This window comes from Thamnophis sirtalis, unplaced genomic scaffold (assembly GCF_051295495.1).
Source record: "Thamnophis sirtalis isolate CommonGarterSnake01/CBP01778 unplaced genomic scaffold, rThaSir2_p1.2 scaffold_3, whole genome shotgun sequence".
Taxonomy (NCBI): Eukaryota; Metazoa; Chordata; class Lepidosauria; order Squamata; family Natricidae; genus Thamnophis; species Thamnophis sirtalis.
Window position 1 is genome coordinate 79,071,659 of NW_028261383.1, and position 19,841 is coordinate 79,091,499.

Consider the following 19,841-nt stretch of genomic DNA (forward strand, 5'->3'; position numbering starts at 1 on the left):
CTTCAGAGGAGAAAGCAGAGACTCAGTACTAAATGGACGCTTCTTTTCCTAGAGAATGTTAAGATTTCATTTTTCCATTAGGGCTGGGAGGAAAACCGTCAGAAATGCCCTCCAAAGTCCTGTGATATTCTGCTGGCTATAAATTTAGTCTCCAGTCAGAGCAGCTGCAGAACAGGTTACAGGATTGTGGTGGGTTGCAGAAACTATGCTAAGGCCAGAAAAAGAGGCAAACAAATGCTGGGCCTAATTCTGTGGTTTCTCGCTCCCCACCCCCACACAGGCAGTTGTCCCCTGGATCAGCTCTGACTTCAGGAGAGCCCCTCTGCTAAAAATCGGTTTTCTTGCAGAAAGGAAACAGGTGGAGGAGCCTGGGCCAGACTCTGATTGATTACCCCAGTCCGGGGACACAGAGAGAACACCTGCAGCTCCAGGTTTTCACCTCCCTAATAATCATTGTCAGTTTTATACATACGTAATGTTCAGAACCCCTTTTTATATACACAGTCTGGGACTCAAACTGTAATAAAGGTTCTTTGCTTCCCAGTTCCCTCGGTGGAAAAGAGAGCTTAGGTTTAGCTCCTAGCTGCTAGCTGCCACTAAGAAGTAGCTAATAAAATTCAATTGAAGGCAGCCCAGTTACTAGAAGCTGATGATGAATGGCACTCTTTTGTTCCACCAGGAGCCTGCCCTGCTCTTACCTACGGTGGGGATATGGAATCTTCACTTGCAGAATTCGTAAACCCTTCTTTCAGATTAAGGGTCTTGTTCTCACATTATCATTTGGAACATACCCTGCAATGCAGGTTTGTGCATAAGTGTACATACACACACACACACCCGGTACATATTTACCTCACTGTTTTGTACCTGTCTTTATTCCTGTATAGAAGGGGTGTCATTGATTTCATTGAGAGGCCACATCAGGGTTATTTTTGACCTCAGGGGGTGGGCATGGCCATGGTGGGCATGGTCAGCTCAACATCACTCATGCCGAAGGCGCAGAGGATGGCCTGAATGTTCTGTCAGTGAAAACAGGCTCCCAAGCTCCATTTTCACACCACATGCAACACTCTACCAGTGAAAACTGAGGTTGGGAGGGCCACACGGGACCTTCCTGAGCTCCATTTTCACTGGCAGAAGCACCGCGGGCCGGACCTTCACTGTTTTTAGGGCAGCCCCGTGAACCAGATCTAAGCACCATGCAGACCCAATCTACCCCCCCGGGCCTTGAGTTTGACACCCCTGCTATATAGTAGCTGATTTGCACACTACCACCTCGCAGTCCTGGGAGTGATGAAAAAGCAACTTTTGGACCAACTCTTGCATTTACAATCTTCACAGGTCTGTAAAGCAAAGGAAAGCTGATGTAAGATGGTAATCACAGTTCTGGTTTCACTTAGGGACCACTTCATTTAATGGCTGAGTTTCTGATCCCAACTGTGGTTGCTAAATAAGGACTTAGCAAGGCCTTTGTTTGTTTTTTGTAGTACTAATTAATAATAGTATTAACTTTCCTGGGTCTCATGGTGTATTTCCTAAACCTGCTACAAATCATGATGATTGGATTTGGGATGCTCCATATATAAAGTGACCAGATTTTAAGATGGGTAAAGCGGGACACCATTGATGGGGGGAGGGGCTCGGAGCACCTGAGCTGCAAAAAAAAATAAAGAGGGCTGTAAAACCATGAAGTGTTACCCCTGCCGCCACCTCCTCCTCCTTGGCCGTGCTTTTGAGGAGCTTCCAACGACCGAGCCGCCTCCTCGCCGCGCTGCCACCGCTGGAAAGCCCCTCCACCTGAGGCCGCCGGACGGCTGTCACAAAAATGTCACGCGTCAGCACGCACACATGCAGGAGGGGAGGGAGCCTTGCCCTTCATAAGGCGCTGCGAGCAAGCCGAGCGGAGGGAGGGAAACCACTGCCCTCTAAAGGCCACATCGGGAATGACACTTTAGAGAAATAAAAACTTTTTTTTAATGGCGTCCTTTTTAAAATTGATGATTCGGCGTCTTTTCTTTCTTTTGGAAAATCCGGACTTTTTGAACACGCCGCGGGACACGGGACAAATTTTGAAAAATCGTGACTGCCCCACCAAAAGCGGGACGTCTGGTCACCTTATCCATATACAAAAGGCCTATTCATTGTCCTGTTGCCAGCCAGCAATTTAGTTTGAAGCCAAAAATGGACAACCTTACACTGTCTTTACCATCCCCAATTCATAAAACTGTCCCCCCAAAACATTTTTCTTGTGTAATTATAAAACCCTTGAGTGTTCCTGTCCACTTTACTTCTTCACAGAATAACTCCTTCTCTCCAATTCTTTCTTCTACTCACAGATGAATGAACAGCTTCTGAACTCTGCCAATAGCTGTCCTATCTTTTGTGGCTTCCCTTTTGCAGCAATGCTGAAATGGCAGAGTGGCTGTGACCTTTGCCTGGTATATCAAAGTTTGTTGGTTTAAAATGTTAAGCAAAAGTCATGGTTCCTGAATTCTTTCAGTGGAACTATTACCGCAAGCTTGTTGTCCAAAAATTGGTTCAGCCTGGCACAGAAGCCAATCAGAGCCATACACGAGACATGACTTTTGCAAAACTTTTATTGAAGCACTTCAGCAAAAGGGTCCCAGTCCAGTTTGGGAGCTGAGACCCTGAACAACAGCAAAGCATGATCTTTTATACAGTGGATTTCCAGAAATAGGGAAGTAACATTTCACAAAGCAATTCTCCTTTTTGGAGTTCTACCTTGCTTTTAGACTACGTGTCTATTTTCACCTACGTGTCCATTTGCATATGGAGTTGCACCTTACCTGAGCTGACGTGTCCTTTTGCCCCTATAGAGTTATACTATATCTTCCTTAAGCTTTCCGTGTCCTTTGTCCCTACTTGCAGCTTCTATTGCTTGTCTTCTTGTTGTTGCCAAATCTTGTAAGTTCCTATTTATTTCTAAGTACATGTTGTTATATTTCCTTCATCTCTGACTGACACGTTGCACAGTTGCATTCTTTTACATTTTTGTTCTTTCCTAGGGTGGGGGTGTATTGCTTTTTAATAGGTGATCCATCAAACTGCAGAAGATATCAGGTGCCAACACGGTGGCAATGGGGAAATTTTTATTTTCCAAGAGATTAAACTGCATCAAAAATGCTTTGCCTATATGCATTTAACATAATTTTAAATATTTATATTTTTATGTATCTATGTAAATAATTGTGTTTGTGAGAGAGAGTGTGTGTGAGTGAGTGTGTGAGTGTGAGTGAGAGAGGTATGTATTTCTAGGAAGACCTGCCCACAAGAATGAAGACAAATGGCCATTGTTTTCTTGTAATGAGAAGGTGAGGCATCTGAGCAGTAGGGGAAATGTCTAATGGGAGGAATTGTTCAGTGGGAGGACATGATCTTGCAAGACATTCAGTCCTTCAGTGTGCAATCTGGATTGAATATCTTGCAAACTATTGCCAAAGCCTCTCAGTCTAAACAGGATCTTCTAAAACTGGCTTAGAGTCAAGCCAGTATGAGCACAGAACAGAAGCAGCTTAAGGTGCAGTGCAGGTATAAGTTGAAACTTTAACTGTGGTGGCTAGTTTCCCATTTGTTAAGCCACAATATATATTTTACAAATGGATCTGGCTAGGTACTTACAGTAACGCTCTCCAGAAGTATTGGACTATAATTCTCTTTGTTTCCAACTGGAAACCTGGGAGCTTCCGTTTAATGCATTTGAAGCTACTGGCCTATAAAGCAGGTTTTCTCCATGTTGGCAACTTTAAGACATGTGGACCTCCTCAACCCAGAAGTCTGCAAATTGAAATCCACACGTCTTAAATTCGCCACGGTTGAGAAACACGGCTGTGTAAAGAATAGTGAAGAACAACTTTAGACAACAACTTTCATTAATAGATGATACATTGTTAAAATTCAATATTGCTTTTTAATAGTTGCTGCAGTCACATGTCCTGCTAGCTATTTATGCTTTTTATTGCTAATTTATTTACTATTTTTGATTTTTTTTTACCCTCAAATTGATACTACAGAATCTGAAGAAAAATAACTTCTTCTATTTATATCATGTTATTATTAGTTTTATTGAATAGAATAGAATAACAGAGTTGGGAGGGACCTTGGAGGTCTTCTAGTCCAACCCCCTGCCTAGGCAGGAAGACCTACACCACTTCAGGCAAATGGTTAGCCAACATCTTTTTAAAAGCTTCCAGTGTTGGAGCATTTACAACTTCTGGGGGTACTTGAGAGACCGCCTCCCTGAGACCAATTAGATCCCACAGATTAGGCCTCCTCTGAATACCATCAGCTAGCCAATGTCAACTGTCGACCCCTCGGGGGAGGGCCTTCTCTGTGGCTGCTCCAGCCCTCTGGAACGAGCTCCCCGTGGAGATCCGGACCCTCACCACCCTTCCGGCTTTCCACAAAGCCACTAAGACCTGGCTGTTCTGGCAGGCCTGGGGCTGATGAGTTCCTGGCCCCATTTAAACTGTTGTGACTGTTGCTCTGTTTTAACTTGCCTGTTCTGTCTTTTGTTTGTATTTCACTTCCCCCTTGCTTGTTAGCCGCCCTGAGTCTCTCGGGATAGGGCGGCATACAAATGCAATAAACATTACAAACATTACAACATTACATTCTGGAGGCAGGTTGTTCCACTGATTAATTGTTCTAATTGTCAGGAAATTTCTCCTCAGTTCTAAGTTGCTTTGCTCCTTGATTAGTTTCCACCCATTGCTTCTTGTTCTACCCTCAGGTGGTTTGGAGAATTGAGGTGCTTTGGAGAATATCTGCCCTGGAGCAATTACCTACCTGAAAGGAAATCTCTTCGGTAGTAGCTTTCTATGAACCCCTGAAGAATGGGGCAGGGAGGGGCAAGGAATGGAATGTGTGTTGTGATGCTATAATGCAAACTCCACCCCCCCCATCTATAAAGCCATCATGCACATATGATTGAACATTGCTAGCCAATTGATGTTGCAATGCTCATTTTGTCTCTCTGGCATCATCAAAGTTGGTTGTAGATGTTTATACTTACTGAGAAAAGTGTACCTGGCATTCATTTCATTTGTTTTAGATTCTCCAAGCCCTTTTAATAATGACTTAATGCAGCTATGAAATTTGAGACAGCCAGTTTGATGTACTGGCGAAGATGCCGGCCTAGAAACCAGGAGATGGAGAGTCTAGTTCTCCCTTGCACATGAAAGCAGCTGGGTGACTTTGGGCCAGTCATTCTCTTTGCTGTTGGGGGAAAATAAGAGGCAGGAGAATTACTCTCTCAGGAGAATTACAACTCACTGCCTTGAGTTGGCCAATACCTATGTGTATAAGTGTAGGATGAATAAAAATCACGATTTCAAATTTTTTAATTGCCATTTTTTTACTTTCTGGTACGGTATTATATTTTTTTTAAAAAAAATCTTACTTTATTTTCTGCATTTTATGCAGTGCTTTATGTGCTTTTATCAATTGTTTTAATCTACCAGTTTGTTTGAATTTAAATGTAAAGTACTTGAACTTTTTTTTTTAAACGGGGAACAGTATAAAAAGGTTTTTTAATAAATAAATACAGATAGTCTTCAACTTAGAAGGACAATTAAAGCCCAAAATTTCTGTTGATGAGCGAGTTAGTTATTCCTTATTTGACAACCTTTCTTGCCACAGTTATTAAATGAATCACTGCAGTTGTTAAGTTAGTAACACGGTTCTTAAGTGAATCGGGCTTCCCCATTGACTTTGCTTTGTCACATGGTTGGAAAAGGTGATCACATGACCTTGGGACTTTGCAGCCATGATAAATATGAGTCAGTTGAGAAGAATTCAAATTTTGATCATGTGACCAAGGAGATGGTGCAACAGTCGTGTGAGAAATAATCATGTCACTTTTTCAGTGCATTTGTAACTTTGGTCACTAAATGAATGGTTGTAAGTCGAAGACTACCTGCAGTTAAATGAAACGGAGTTGGCTAGTTTCCTATATGTTGTTCATGCCAAGCAACTCACATCAGTGGCTCAGTGTAATGTGTAAGTCAGCCACATTGCTGAGGATTTTGTTTTCGTCTGGGGAAAATCTTTTTTTTTTTACTTTGCAAAACTTTAACCTGTCTAATCATTTCTTGTTCCCTCAGCTATTCTAGCAGCAATAACTTTCCCTCCCCCAGTTTTTATTAAATCCATTTTACAAATGCCTGCAGGTTAGATGTGACTCATTCAAAATGATTTGCAAAAAAGTGCCAAGGTCACACAGTGAGCTTCAGAGCCCAGAATAGAGCGTGAATTCGCTTGACTTGTCACCACACGTACGTGTTTTTCTGCAGTCCAGATTGGCCTGTTTGCATCCCCCTTTCTCTGTCAGAAGGGTGCAGGGAAGCTGTAACGGATGGGTTTAGACAAGGTCAAGGGTTCAAGACTTTGTGGCCCTCCATCAATGGTAACCTTCTAAGTGACAGCTTTACAAGACAAGGTCCTTTCCCTCAGCTAATCCTGAGGCATGAAGGATGATGTTTGATTGGTTGCCAAAATCCAGTTTCCAGCAACATTCAGGAGTTTGTGTCAGTTGTTTATATTTAGGGCTATGGAAAATCTTGTCAGGCTATTAATGAAAACTCCGGTGAGTTGTGTAAACTTGGAGAAGCAGAATGCCATATTAACACCCTTTTACTGCATGTCAAGGTAAAACAATGGAAAGTCAACTCTGTGAGCCTTGTTATGCATCATTCCTCATAAACCAATAGGCAGATTGGGTCTTCCATCTCCCACATACACCAGCATTTGCACCTCTGGCTAATGAAGAATTACCTGAGTTTAGTACATTTATTTATATGAATCCACATAACTCTTATATGAATATATCATGGAAAGCTGTATTTACTTCACGAGGAGCTGTTATATATTTTAAATGTTTACTACTATAACAAAAACTATTTATCCATGATTACACTATTTATAAAAATCTACATACATACATTATTTTGATGAAAGTAAACTTAACAAAGGAGGGAAAGAAACTAGGAAAAAGAAGATTTCAAAACTGGTAACAAATACAAATCCTAATCCACTGGTTAACAACAACAGAAGACATTACATAAAATTATTCTCTCTGCCAAATAATACCAAAACTCTTCAGAAAATGCCACTTTCCATATTTAAGCAGTATAGACACATTTATATTCTTAGTTACTAATTTTTCCTATAACTGTGTTCAATAACTTGAAACTAAAATAGAAGACTGAGCAAGACTAAATTATGTGCATTAAAGATCCCTTAAATTACCTGCAACATCAATGCACGTACAATACACAAACACACAATCTAATATCCAACTGTTTTAAAACAAACATTTAAGAAAGCTGATTAACATGAAGCAATATTTTCTGATCAATAACATCATTCTTAAATCATAAGAAATGTATTTTACATTCCTTGAAACTTGGAACCATTAATTTTCTAAGAGTGGATATTTTATTTCCTCATTCCACATTTCATATGTATTGCTAATTCTAACCATCCTACTTTTTAATTCCACCTAAAACCAAATGTTTGCCTTTGCTTCAAGGACAGCTTTTCTTAAGGATCCTAGAATTCCCGGGCCCCCTGAAACTGCTGAAGTATCTGGACCATATTATTTTGTCAATATGCATTTCAGTTCTATATATTGCCAAGCAGTTGCATCTGTGACAGCTTCATAACTGTTGCCAGATTTTTCTCATCCCATTTTCCTATATTTTTATAGCATCATAATATATAAATAATGGTCTGACTACAGAGTCAATTACCTGTAGAAGAAGTGATTGGTTTACCTTCCAAACAGAGCTGGACTGCCATCTGTCAGTGATGCTCTGATTCAGATTCTGTACTGAGGTTTGTCTAAAGGACTCCTCCTAATTCCAGGACAATGCTTATCTCTCTACTTTTAAATGCCTCATATCTCCAAAAAAATCCAACGAAGGGGTGACTGATGGATTTTTTTGGTCAATTGGCAACCCTAGACATAGCCACTCCCTGAAAGCTTGGATTGAACTTTGCACTAAATCATAGTTTACTTAACCATATTGTTGAATAAGCCATAATTGGTTGCAGTTTGCATAACAGTAAGTCATAAACCTGGGTTTAACCACGACAGCTTCAGATAAAAGCAAGCCACATTGTCACTAACTGTGAATACAGTCAGTTATTTCTGAAGACTTGCATTCATTCTTTGAGGAATGCAACCTAACCCACCACCCAGTTAAAATTGCACCTTGTAAACAGCATTTCAAAAGAGCTTCCGTTGTTTTGTATATTGTTCTGAAGTTTGGGGAAAGGCAAACCCCTGGATTCATGAAAGCAGCTTCCCAACCGATATAAGCCATTTCACCAAGGGCATCCAATGGGATGGGTGTCAAGAAAGTCAAAATGGTAGCCACAACCAATCAATTGAAGCACTACAACACACATAAAAGGGATGAGACTTTGGCTGCATGGTCAGAACTGCCATCTTGACTTTTTTGCCTTTCCCCTGCAGATGCCCTTACATTTCATCAAGCCTTTTTTCCCTCCTAAGGCGAAAGTTGAAATTGAAAAATCAACTGCTCTCTTTACGCAACACACTGATCTGTGGTGAACTGAAGCGTGCTTTAGGCAGCCCCATTTTAGACAAATATGTTCTGCAAAACCACACAGTTTGCCAATTAATTAAAAACAACCACTAAAGCAGATACTTCTCCTGGTGGTTATTTTATTTTATTTTATTTTATTGCTTATGGTTTCAGAATCACAGGATCACAATTAGGGATATAATTCCTGTTTCTCCAGTATAGGAGGTAGTGGCCAATTTTTTTTTTCATTGTACTGTTTTTAAAAGTTTGCAAATGGTCTGCCACTTTCAGAACATGAATTCAAAAACTTTCCTTTCTGTATGGTTTTTAAAAAAACCTTAAAAGAAAAATACTCATTAAATGGGACAAATGCTGTACAATGCCCAGGCCTAATTATCCACAAGGGAATTCATTGGATGCCCTACATAGCCCTAAATAACTGTTCACAAATCTAATATGTATTCTTTTTTTTATTTAACTGTGTCTTGATTAACTCCTTCCTAACTGGTGTCCATTTTACCCACTTCATTAGAGCTCAAGCTCTGAGAGGTGATTCAATGCTGCTCTGAAACACTGCTGTGAACTAGGAAAAGCAGTATAATCACTTTTTCCCCCTAAGCAAGGAATAGTCTGGAGAAACTTAACTGTTCCCTCATAACAGATGACTTGTGGGATGGCTCTTTATTGCTTTGTCTTTTGGTAAGACATACATGGTACCTGATAATCAGTAGGATGTCTACTTCCAGAAAATGATTTGTATTCTATCTTTCTAATGCTTTCCCACCTCTCTAAAGAAATTCAAATAACTAATAGGCAAGTATAAAATACCTTCGTCTTCCGTAGAGATAAGCCTAGAGTGTTTAAAGAAGGCACGTTTAGCAAATAAACAAGCATGCCCAATGGGAAATTATCTGTTATGCTAAAGAAGCATATGAAAAATGAAAATTGTAATTTGGCTGAATGTAAAACTAATATAAATCAGGGGCGTCAAACTTAATTTCATTCAGGGCTGCATCAGGGTTGTATTTGACCTTGGAGGGCCAGGGGGCGTGGCCAGGGTGGGCGTGGCTAGCTTCACGTCACTCGTGTTGGAGATGCCTATGGTGGCCTGAGTGCTCTGTCAGCAAAAATGGGCTCCCAAGCTCTGTTTTCACTGGCAGAGGCACCGTGGGCCTGTCCTTTGCTGTTTTCAGGGCAGCCCGGGGAGCCAGTTCTAAACAACCTGTGGGCCGGATCCACCAATCTTGAGTTTGACATTCCTGATATAAATCATTTGCTTCATTTATTCTGGCATAGAAATAGGGAACTCAAAGGTATTTTGGATGGGGAGGTTGTACCAAATCATTTTTCACTGGTCCCACTGACCGAAATTGATGGGATTTAAAATCCAAAACATCTAAAAGCCACCATTATTCACTTCTGCTTTAATAAACAGACAGATTCTATATATTTAGAGAACACCATTCAGAGGGAGGGTAAAGGTTTGTTCTCTGAGCTTGAGGGTTAGTTTCCGAACATTTCATTACCAGGTATGGGTGTGTCACATGAAGGTGTTGTGACAGATCTTGTGATATGATGGGTCAACTGTGAGTCATCAGTGAGTCTTGTGATGGGTCAGGCGACATTGCGGGGTGCCTGGCTGCAGGATCCTGCCTGCTTCTGACCTTCGTCTTTCACCTACCTCGCAGCTTCTCTCACTGCCAACAAGATGGTGGCTCCCATTGAGAGTCTTTGTCTTACTACTCTTAAGCCATCTTCCATCATTCCTGGAACATGGAGAACCTTTCCACTCGATCTCAAATTGTGTACAAGAGAACAATGGGATATCTCTGACCCTCAGAACAATGAGCATTCTTTGCTACTGGGCATTCCTTTGGAGGAACATTAAATAATCTGCTTCTCCTCTCAGTCATCTGGGCTCAAGCCATTTTAGACTTTAAATAATTGCTCAGAATCAGTTTATTATAAAATGGGGCTATTATATGATCATTCAAAAGCAGCTGGAGGTTTCTTACTTTCAGCTCCATATATCCTCTGACCTAGCAATTTACAGGTCAGAATAGTGTTGGAAGAAAAATCCTGTCCATTTCCAAGCCAGGAGAAAGATTCAGGAGCCATGAATTTAGAAGCAAGCTGCAGGAAAGGAGGTCTCTGTTTATTTAGGAATCAGAAGTGAAGTGACTCAGCATCGGTTCTGGGGCAGCTGACAGCCTGGCATGAGGAGTGGATGATTTTTATATCTTTTGGGATCTTTGAGATGCATGGTGGGGTTATTTGATTTGATTAGTGTTGAATACTAGCGCGGGAAATACAAGCGCGGGAATAAAGGACTCCCTTCTGATTGGTTCCCGGGCGGAGCCGGTTCAATCCTCGCCCTGATTGGTCGAGCTACTCGACGCCCCATTGGCTCCTCGTTCAAACCCGGAGGTATAAATGTTTGGCGCGAACCACGCCACGTTGAATCGTAGTCACTCTGTTTTTAATAAAGGTTGCTGCTGCATACCCGTTTGTCGCGCCCTTTCCCTTCGCTCAAAGATGCAAAACTGGCGACGAGGATGGGATTCCGATTCCCGCGACCACGGAGAAGAACAAGCCAGCTGCCACCGCGTCTGAACTAGCACGAACGCTATCCTCAGGCTGAGAACTCCGGCAGCGAACGCAAAATTTTCTCCGCCCTCTTTCTCCCCCTCTCTGGCTCCACACCACGATGGCATCAGCGCTTCCTCCTTTCGCGCCATTCGGATCCGCCGGAGAATCATGGGACGGCTTCATGGAGCGCTTCGAGTGCTACTTAATCGCATCGAAGAACCAGGCACAGACCGACGAGGAGAAATGCAGCTTCTTCTTGTCCTGCTGTGAGCCTTCCATGTTCGCCTCTGCGAGAGCCCTGGCCGCCCCGAGGCCAGCCTACAAACTTGGGTGGGACGAGCTGATGTCCAGGCTGAGGGACCACTACGCTCCCTCACCCTCTTTGATCGCACGCCGCTTCACCTTCCGCCGCCGAGTGCAGAAGCCCAACGAATCCATCAGCCAGTTTTTAGAGGTTTTGCGCACAGTGGCCGCCCAGTGCGATTTTGCAGACCTGGAGGAGAACCTCGTGGAGCAGTTTGTATGCGGGGTCCGCGACGTGCATTTGCGCAGCCGCATGCTCCGGAACCACAAAATCACCTTGGTGCAAGCCGTGGAGACCGCGCGAGCAGCGGAGCTCTCCGAACAATCCACGGCCGACATCGAACGCCTCCAGCTGAAAACCCCCGCGCAAACCGCCGCGGGGCCTTCCACCCAGACGAACCTCGTCGACGACCTCTCTCCTGCTGAAGACGAGGAGGAGGAAACAGTCGGACAAATGAGGACGCAGCCGAAGCGGAGGCCACACCAGCAACCACCGACGCCCGCTCAGCCAGTCTCAAACGCACCTTGCCGCGGATGCGGCGGCCGCCACAGCCGCGCATCCTGCCCGTTCCGTTCCGCCGTCTGCCGCCGCTGCCGAGGAGAAGGACACCTCGCCAGGGTCTGCCGGGCTCTCGTGCCAGCCCCATCGTTCATGCAGCCCAGTGACCAGCGCCAGACACCGCAACGCCGCCAACAGCCACGTCCTGCGAGGCGAACTGAGGACTGCCACTCAACCTACCAGCCCTCCAGCGCCGACTGCGTGGTCTACCAGGCTTCCCACGTTCCCGCCGGCGATCGCAAAATCAGCACCGCCGTCCGACTCGAAGGTCAGCTTTGTCGAATGGAGGTGGATTCCGGGTCTTCCCGTTCTCTCCTATCTTGGGCCCTGTTTTCCCGCCTTTGTCCCAGGGTTCCCCAGAGCCATTTGCGCCCCGTCGGGGTCTCCCTCCTAGACTATCAGGGAAATGGGATTCCCACGGCAGGAATATTCCACATCCAGGTGGAATACGGAGACTTTAAGGGGAAACTCCCAGTTCTAATCGTCAGGAACGATCTGCCCGCTCTCCTTGGGTTGGATTGGTTTCCCGCCTTGGGCCTCACCATAGAGGGGGTGCACAGGGTAGTCCCCCTCACCGTAGATAGCGTTCTAGATGAGTTCGCAGATGTGTTCGATGGGAAATTGGGCTGTTATAAGGGCACCCCCATTTCCCTCTGCCTCGATCCCCAGGTCGCCCCCATTAGGCTGAAGGCACGCAGGGTCCCCTTCGCATTGAGAGCAAAGGTAGACGCTGAACTTGATAAGCTTATAGAGCAGGGGGTAATCGAGCCCGTAGATCACGCCCGTTGGGAAACCCCCATAGTCCTCCCGGTCAAACCCGACGGATCGGTGAGAATATGTGCCGACTATAAGTCGACCATCAATTTGGCCCTGCAGGCAAACCCATATCCGGTTCCCGTAGTGCAACACCTACTCCACTCCTTAGGGCAAGGCCGCATTTTCGCCAAGCTAGATATGGCACAGGCCTACCAGCAGCTTCCCGTAGACGACGATGCGGCTACAGCCCAGACCATCGTCACCCACCGCGGGGCCTTCCGTTGCCGCCGCCTCCAATTCGGCGTTTCGGTTGCCCCGGGGATTTTTCAGAGCCTTATGGAGCGGTTGCTCCACGGACTCCCAGGCGTCGTTCCCTACTTCGACGACGTCCTGGTCGCAGCCCCCAGCCATTCGGAACTCCTGAAAATACTGCGGGAGGTTCTCACACGTTTTAGGGAGGCAGGACTGAAACTAAAGCGCAGCAAATGCGAAATTGCTGTTCCCAAAGTAGAATTCTTGGGGTTCCTCATCGATGCCCAAGGCATCCACCCCACTCCTTCCAAAGTTGCCGCCATCAAAAACGCACCTGCACCCACCTCTAGGACGGAATTGCAGGCGTTCCTGGGGCTTTTAAACTTCTACGCCCCTTTTATTCCCCACAAAGCGTCGCTAGCTGAGCCGCTACACCGACTGCTTGACCGGTCAGCGGCCTGGCAATGGGGTAGCCATGAAGCGCACGCGTTCGCGGCTATAAAAGACATTTTGACCTCGTCGGCAGTCCTAATTCAATATAGCGATAGGATGCCCCTAGTTCTGACTTGCGACGCCTCTCCTTACGGCATAGGGGCGGTCCTGAGCCATGCCCTCCCGAACGGCTCAGAGGCCCCCATAGCTTTCTATTCCCGGACACTCTCCTCCACGGAGCGGAACTATAGCCAAATCGATAAAGAAGCCCTGGCTGCAGTGTCCGGCATTAAGCGGTTCCATGACTACCTCTATGGTAGGAATTTCACCCTTGTCACGGATCACAAGCCGCTCCTGGGGCTACTGGCAGGCGACAAGCCAACCCCCCCCCATTTTGTCTCCCCGCATGACACGCTGGACGGAGTTCCTAACGGCGTATTCGTATACGCTGTTATACCGTCCGGGTAAGCAGCTAGGGCACGCAGACGCCCTGAGCCGTTGCCCTTTGCCAGAGACGGACACAGCCCACGTGCCCGCTCTCTCCATTTTGTCCATCGCCGAATCCGACCTCCCCGTCTCTGCCGCGGACGTCGCAGCGTGTACAAAGGCTGACCCCGTCCTATCCCAAGTAGCTTCATGGGTTTTGAGGGGTTGGCCCGCGGAAAAGGTAGCGGAAGGATTCCGACCATTTAAAGCACGACAAGCCGAACTCGCCCTTCACGGGGGTTGTCTTGTCTGGGGGGATAGGGTAGTGATCCCCACAGCCCTGCGGGCACGAATCCTGCCCGCACTCCACAAAAACCACCCAGGCATAGCGCGAATGAAAGCCTTAGCCCGTAGCTACGTGTGGTGGCCCTTGCTAGATTCGGAAATTGCAGACTACGTAGGCCGATGCAGGATCTGCCAAAACTCTAGACCGAATCCCCCCACAGCCGCCCCCCGTGAGTGGGAAATCCCTAGAGGCCCATGGTCCCGTTTACACATTGACTTTGCCGGCCCCTTCCACGGCCGAAACTTCATGATAGTAGTCGATGCTTACTCCAAGTGGGTGGAGCTGGTAATCATGACCTCCACCACAGCAGAGAGTACAGTGAGGGCCCTTCGTAAGATGTTCGCCACCCATGGGTTACCGGATGTGATAGTCTCAGATAATGGGCCCCAGTTTACCTCCACCACATTCCAAGAATTCCTGGCCGAACAAGGAATCAGACACGCAGCCACAGCCCCTTATCACCCAGCTAGTAACGGCCGGGCGGAGCGCGCAGTTCGCTCAGCCAAAGAAGCTTTGGGCCGCATGGACCAGGGCGACTGGCAAGAAAGAGTGGCGGCTTACCTCTTGAGCCAGCACTCCATACCCTGCCCAACGACTAATAAAAGCCCCGCGGAGCTCTTGATGGGTAGGAGATTGCGAACCCCCCTAGACAGGCTCCATCCACTTTACGCAGGGGATCTGCCGAGCAACCTGGGGGCACTTCCTTCCCATGCGTTTAAGTTAGGGGATCCTGTATGGGCCCGCTCCTTTTCTGGGGATCCACGGTGGGTTCCCGCAACCATCATAGCTCTGACGGGCCCCTGTTCCTTCAGGGTCGGCCTGGCCGACGGAACACAATGGAGGCGCCACGTGGACCAGTTAAGGCGGCGCCTCCCCGCGGAAACAGACGGCCCGAGCCTCTCAGACACCCGCTCTCAGCATGAGCCACCCTCGATGACCTTCCCCCCAACGGACCGCCTCCACCCGGGGAACGGGGGACAAGCCGATGCGAACTTTTCGGACAAACGCGCCTCACCCGGCTACTCCCTTCCTCGAAGCCCTTATCGAGACTCTGAACCTACACCCCAACCGGACTGCACGGGGCCACTGTCGGACACTCCTGTTGCCACGGAGACACCACCCCGGACAAATGGACATCGGGCACGGGGCCCGGGGCCAGCGCCATCTCACGGGGCCACGTCGCAGATTCACCGCCCCGCCACGGACACACCTCCGCCGGCGGTTCCCCCCCCGACGACAACCGCCGGGGAGCCACGAAGGTCGGGACGAGAACGTCACCGTCCCACCTACTTACAAGACTATGTTTGCCCTTCCTAAGGGAACTCTTTGACTAGGGGGGGGAGGGGTGTTGAATACTAGCGCGGGAAATACAAGCGCGGGAATAAAGGACTCCCTTCTGATTGGTTCCCGGGCGGAGCCGGTTCAATCCTCGCCCTGATTGGTCGAGCTACTCGACGCCCCATTGGCTCCTCGTTCAAACCCGGAGGTATAAATGTTTGGCGCGAACCACGCCACGTTGAATCGTAGTCACTCTGTTTTTAATAAAGGTTGCTGCTGCATACCCGTTTGTCGCGCCCTTTCCCTTTGCTCAAAGATGCAAAAATTAGGTTCTGTATTCTAATTGTCCCTATTTGGTTTCCTGGGTGGTGGCCAGGTCAAGGCTAGCCTTGGGGAAAGATAGAGAATGTAAATTTTGTGTCACTTTGGTTTTTTCTGACTTAATCCTTAATGTTGTCAATTCAGCCAGTCTCAGTCTTCTAACCGGGGTTACCTGAGGCCATTTTGGCTGGGAGACAGGGATTGCTTTAGCTTCTATGGGTGGTTTTTCTTTGCCTTCTCTGTGGGCATGAAAATAAAGAGGGGGTGGCAGTTCTCTTATGATTCTTCCTACAACAGGTAGTGGTGATTTCTCAAAATCAGACATTCCCTTTTATCAAGAGGCAGGCAGACTCCCTTTCATTCCAGCTTCCTCCCTCTCTGGAGTAGCAGCAGCCCTTGAAAGATTCATCTGCATCACAATGCAGACAACTGCACTGCTTCTTTCTTCCCCTACCTGTTCCCACAGCCCCCTTTTTCCCAGGTTCCATTTTGGGCTGGAGCAAATACAGCTGCAGAAAGCAGAACAAAAGTTAACTATGTTTTGCCTGCTTAGCATGAAGCTTTAGCAAATCGAGTTTAGCTGGGATTGGTACAGTATTGCATCAATTCCAAGCCATAGTTACTTTAGACGGTTTATTGTAGTAAAAAGAATGCCATGAGCGCTGCCTTTAGCTTGTATGCAAACTCATACTGACATTTTTATGTCAGTTATTTTTCAGCCGAGGTCAGCTTCAGATCTTTATTTTTGAGCAGAGTCTTGAAGGCCTTGTCAGTCATGAAAACTCAAAAGACTTCTTGATTTAAAGAAAAGCTGTGTGGTAGCAAGGGAATCCCATAGCTGAGAGTGTTTCCAGATGACCAGCTCATACTAATAATCAAATTTTGCAAACAAGAGCTTAAATGAATTGCTTTACTGTAGTCTTGGGATATCCGTGTCTTACTATAATGGCTAGGTCCACGCACACACTAAGCCATGGCTTACTGAACTAGCCAATTGGCTAAACTCAAACAATCCTAAAGTAACAAACAATATTTATATAGCACGCTGAGTCATAGATTAGCTATTCACATTTTAGCATAACATATCATCTTGTATGAAGCCTAACATTCATAATGCTGTATCCAGTTCAGTAGCTGGGGAATGGCTAGATTTTTGTTAATCAAGCTGATCAAAGGATTACTTCACTTGTTAGCTTTAAGTTTTTAATTGGTGAAAAATAACAACCACTACTTTTATTACTATTACAAAATACACCAGTGATGGTGTGGTTAAAAATAATCTGCATACATTATGGTGATTTAAATAATCTAAACATGAAGAAGAGAAAGAAACTAATAAAAAAATTCACATAGTAACAATGTAAAATTAACATGAAATTTATTGCATCTTCTTCTTCATAGAGTATAAGACATTTCAAAATTAATAATAAACACATATTTTGAATCAATTTATTTTTCAATGACTAAATATGAAAAATGAATAAAAATATTTTATAGACACAAAAGTACATATATGAATTTTGAACAAAACAAAATATTAAAAATTGTAAAAAGAGCATTTTAGTAACTCCCTTTCTTTCATTCCCATCCATCTTCCCCTATGCAGGCACTAATTGCTTCTTGAATGTGGTTATACATTACTTTGAACATTGTTATTCAATTTAGTTTGAAATATATTTATTTTATTTATGAATTAAATTTATATTACTATCCTTACTACTTTAAAACAGTTTCTCTTTTTCTTAAAAACCAAATGCTTTCTTTTCCTATATATTTTGGATATAAGGGAAACATTCCTGCTTGAATTTGGTTAGACTTCTGCTATGAATATATACTGTCAAATTTTCCATTGCTGCATATTTTTCAATTTTTGTCTCCCAGTCCTGTATTGACAGCAAGGTTTTCCAATATTGTGCCAGCTTGATTCTTGCTGCTGTCACAATATATCTTAATAAATTTTGTTGCTTTTCATTTGTTCTCTGGGATCATACTTAATAAAAATATTTGTGGCTATAATTCAAATTTTATTCTTAGAATGTTTTGGCTGTTTTAATATATTTCTTTCCAGTACTTTGGGGCTTTTCTTGTTGTTGTTGTTGTTGTTGTTGTTGTTGTTGTTGTTGTTTACATAACCATTACATATGATAAAGCTTGTTCCTTTTTCGTTGTAGCATCTTCAACATTTATTGCTGCATGATTTATCCATTTTGGCAATTGTTGACAGAGTTATTTATCATCTGAAGAACATTTTGTAGCAATTTTCCTTCAAATTGTGGCTTCGTGCAAATTTTATTGATTTTTTTTCTCCATAGGTATTCTAATTGATCCACTGTTATTGCTTTTTGAACTGAATCAGTTTTATAACCTCAGGTAGACACATCCGAGCTGACCAATCAACTACTGTACTTACTGACAGTCCACAGGTACTTCCCCCGTTGCAGTTGAGTAAGTATGAGCAGACTACAGTTGTCCTTGAGTTAAGACCATTTATTTAGTGCTAATTACCTCCCAAAGACCTGTCAGATCTCACAGGGTCGGCCTCCTCCGGGTTCCGTCCACCAGCCAATGCCATCTGGCTACTACCCAGGGGAGGGCCTTCTCTGTAGCAGCTCCGGCCCTTTGGAATGAACTCCCCGCGGAGATCCGGACCCTCACCTCTCTCCAGGCCTTCCGGAAAGCCGTCAAAACCTGGCTGTGCCGGCAGGCCTGGGGTTGATGAGTTCCCCTTCCCTCTCGACTGGTATGGCTGTGTGATTTTCATGTATTTTAATTATGTGTACTGTTGTTTATGTTCCCTTTCCCCCCTGAGTTGTTCGCCGCCCTGAGTCCCTCCTGGAGAAGGGCGGCATACAAATAAATCAAATACAATACAATACAATATATTCAAAGACAGCACTGTGCTGAAAAAATAATTTATAACTTGTCCTTGCACTTATATCCCAGCAGCCACATGATCACAATCTGGGCATTGGACAACTGGACAAAATTCAGTGTTGGAGCATTCACAACCTCTGGAGTCAAGTTGTTCCATTGATTAATTGTTCTAACTGACAGGAAATTTATTCTTACTTCTACATTGCTTCTCTCCTTGAGTTCTAGGTTGCATCTGTCCTTGAGTAGTCATAAGTTATAATCATATATTCAAGTCAATCCGTAATTCCTTTACTTCCACAAAAATGGAAGAGGAGAATGTGCTAATTATCTGCTTCCTGTTCTGTTTAACTTATTCTCTTTTATGATACAGTCTTTTGTCAATTGTAAATGTCTATAGGACTTTTGAACAAGACAGGTAGTTGAATGAACCCGGGGGGTGGGGGGAGGAGCAGAGGATAAATCATACTCAATCAAAACCTATCCATTACTCAGACATTGCTTCTGTAACTTCATCTGCTAAAGGCTCTCAGAAAACCAAAAGACCACTCTGTGGTAATCAGGTCAAAAGCCTGAGATAATGTTTCTTGCCAATGGTGAACCAGGCCATTTCATCTGCCAGATTGTTGGGGGTTCATCCAGTATCTCTTGGAAACCCTATGGCCAAGGCATACCATTTGAATGAATTTAGTTCTATGGAGAGAGGGAGCATCAATAAATCACTGACATATGACAAACAGTAATGTCCTTCACATCCAGATCATGCAACATCTGCTCAAAGTTTTTAAAAAAAAACATGTGACATCCACATCATTAGAAACAAGATGGCTTGAGACAAGCTGATGGTTGCCATGGAGTCCATGAATTCCTGAGCTGTACTGAAACTGGTCTGGCAACCAGGTCCAATAGTTCAGGGAGGAATCCTAATGAGTAATAGGATAGTCATATTGCAGAGAAACTCCTATCTTATTCCTTTAGTCTAACTACACATGTGGGCATAAAACCCAGCAACCCTCAAGAAGTGATCTTGGCCATAAGACTCAGTTCTCAGTTGCCCAAGAGCCCATACTGCAACACCCTGACCCAGAGTGACCATTCATAATCCAGACAGATGCCAGTGACCCCTAAAGTGGATGGA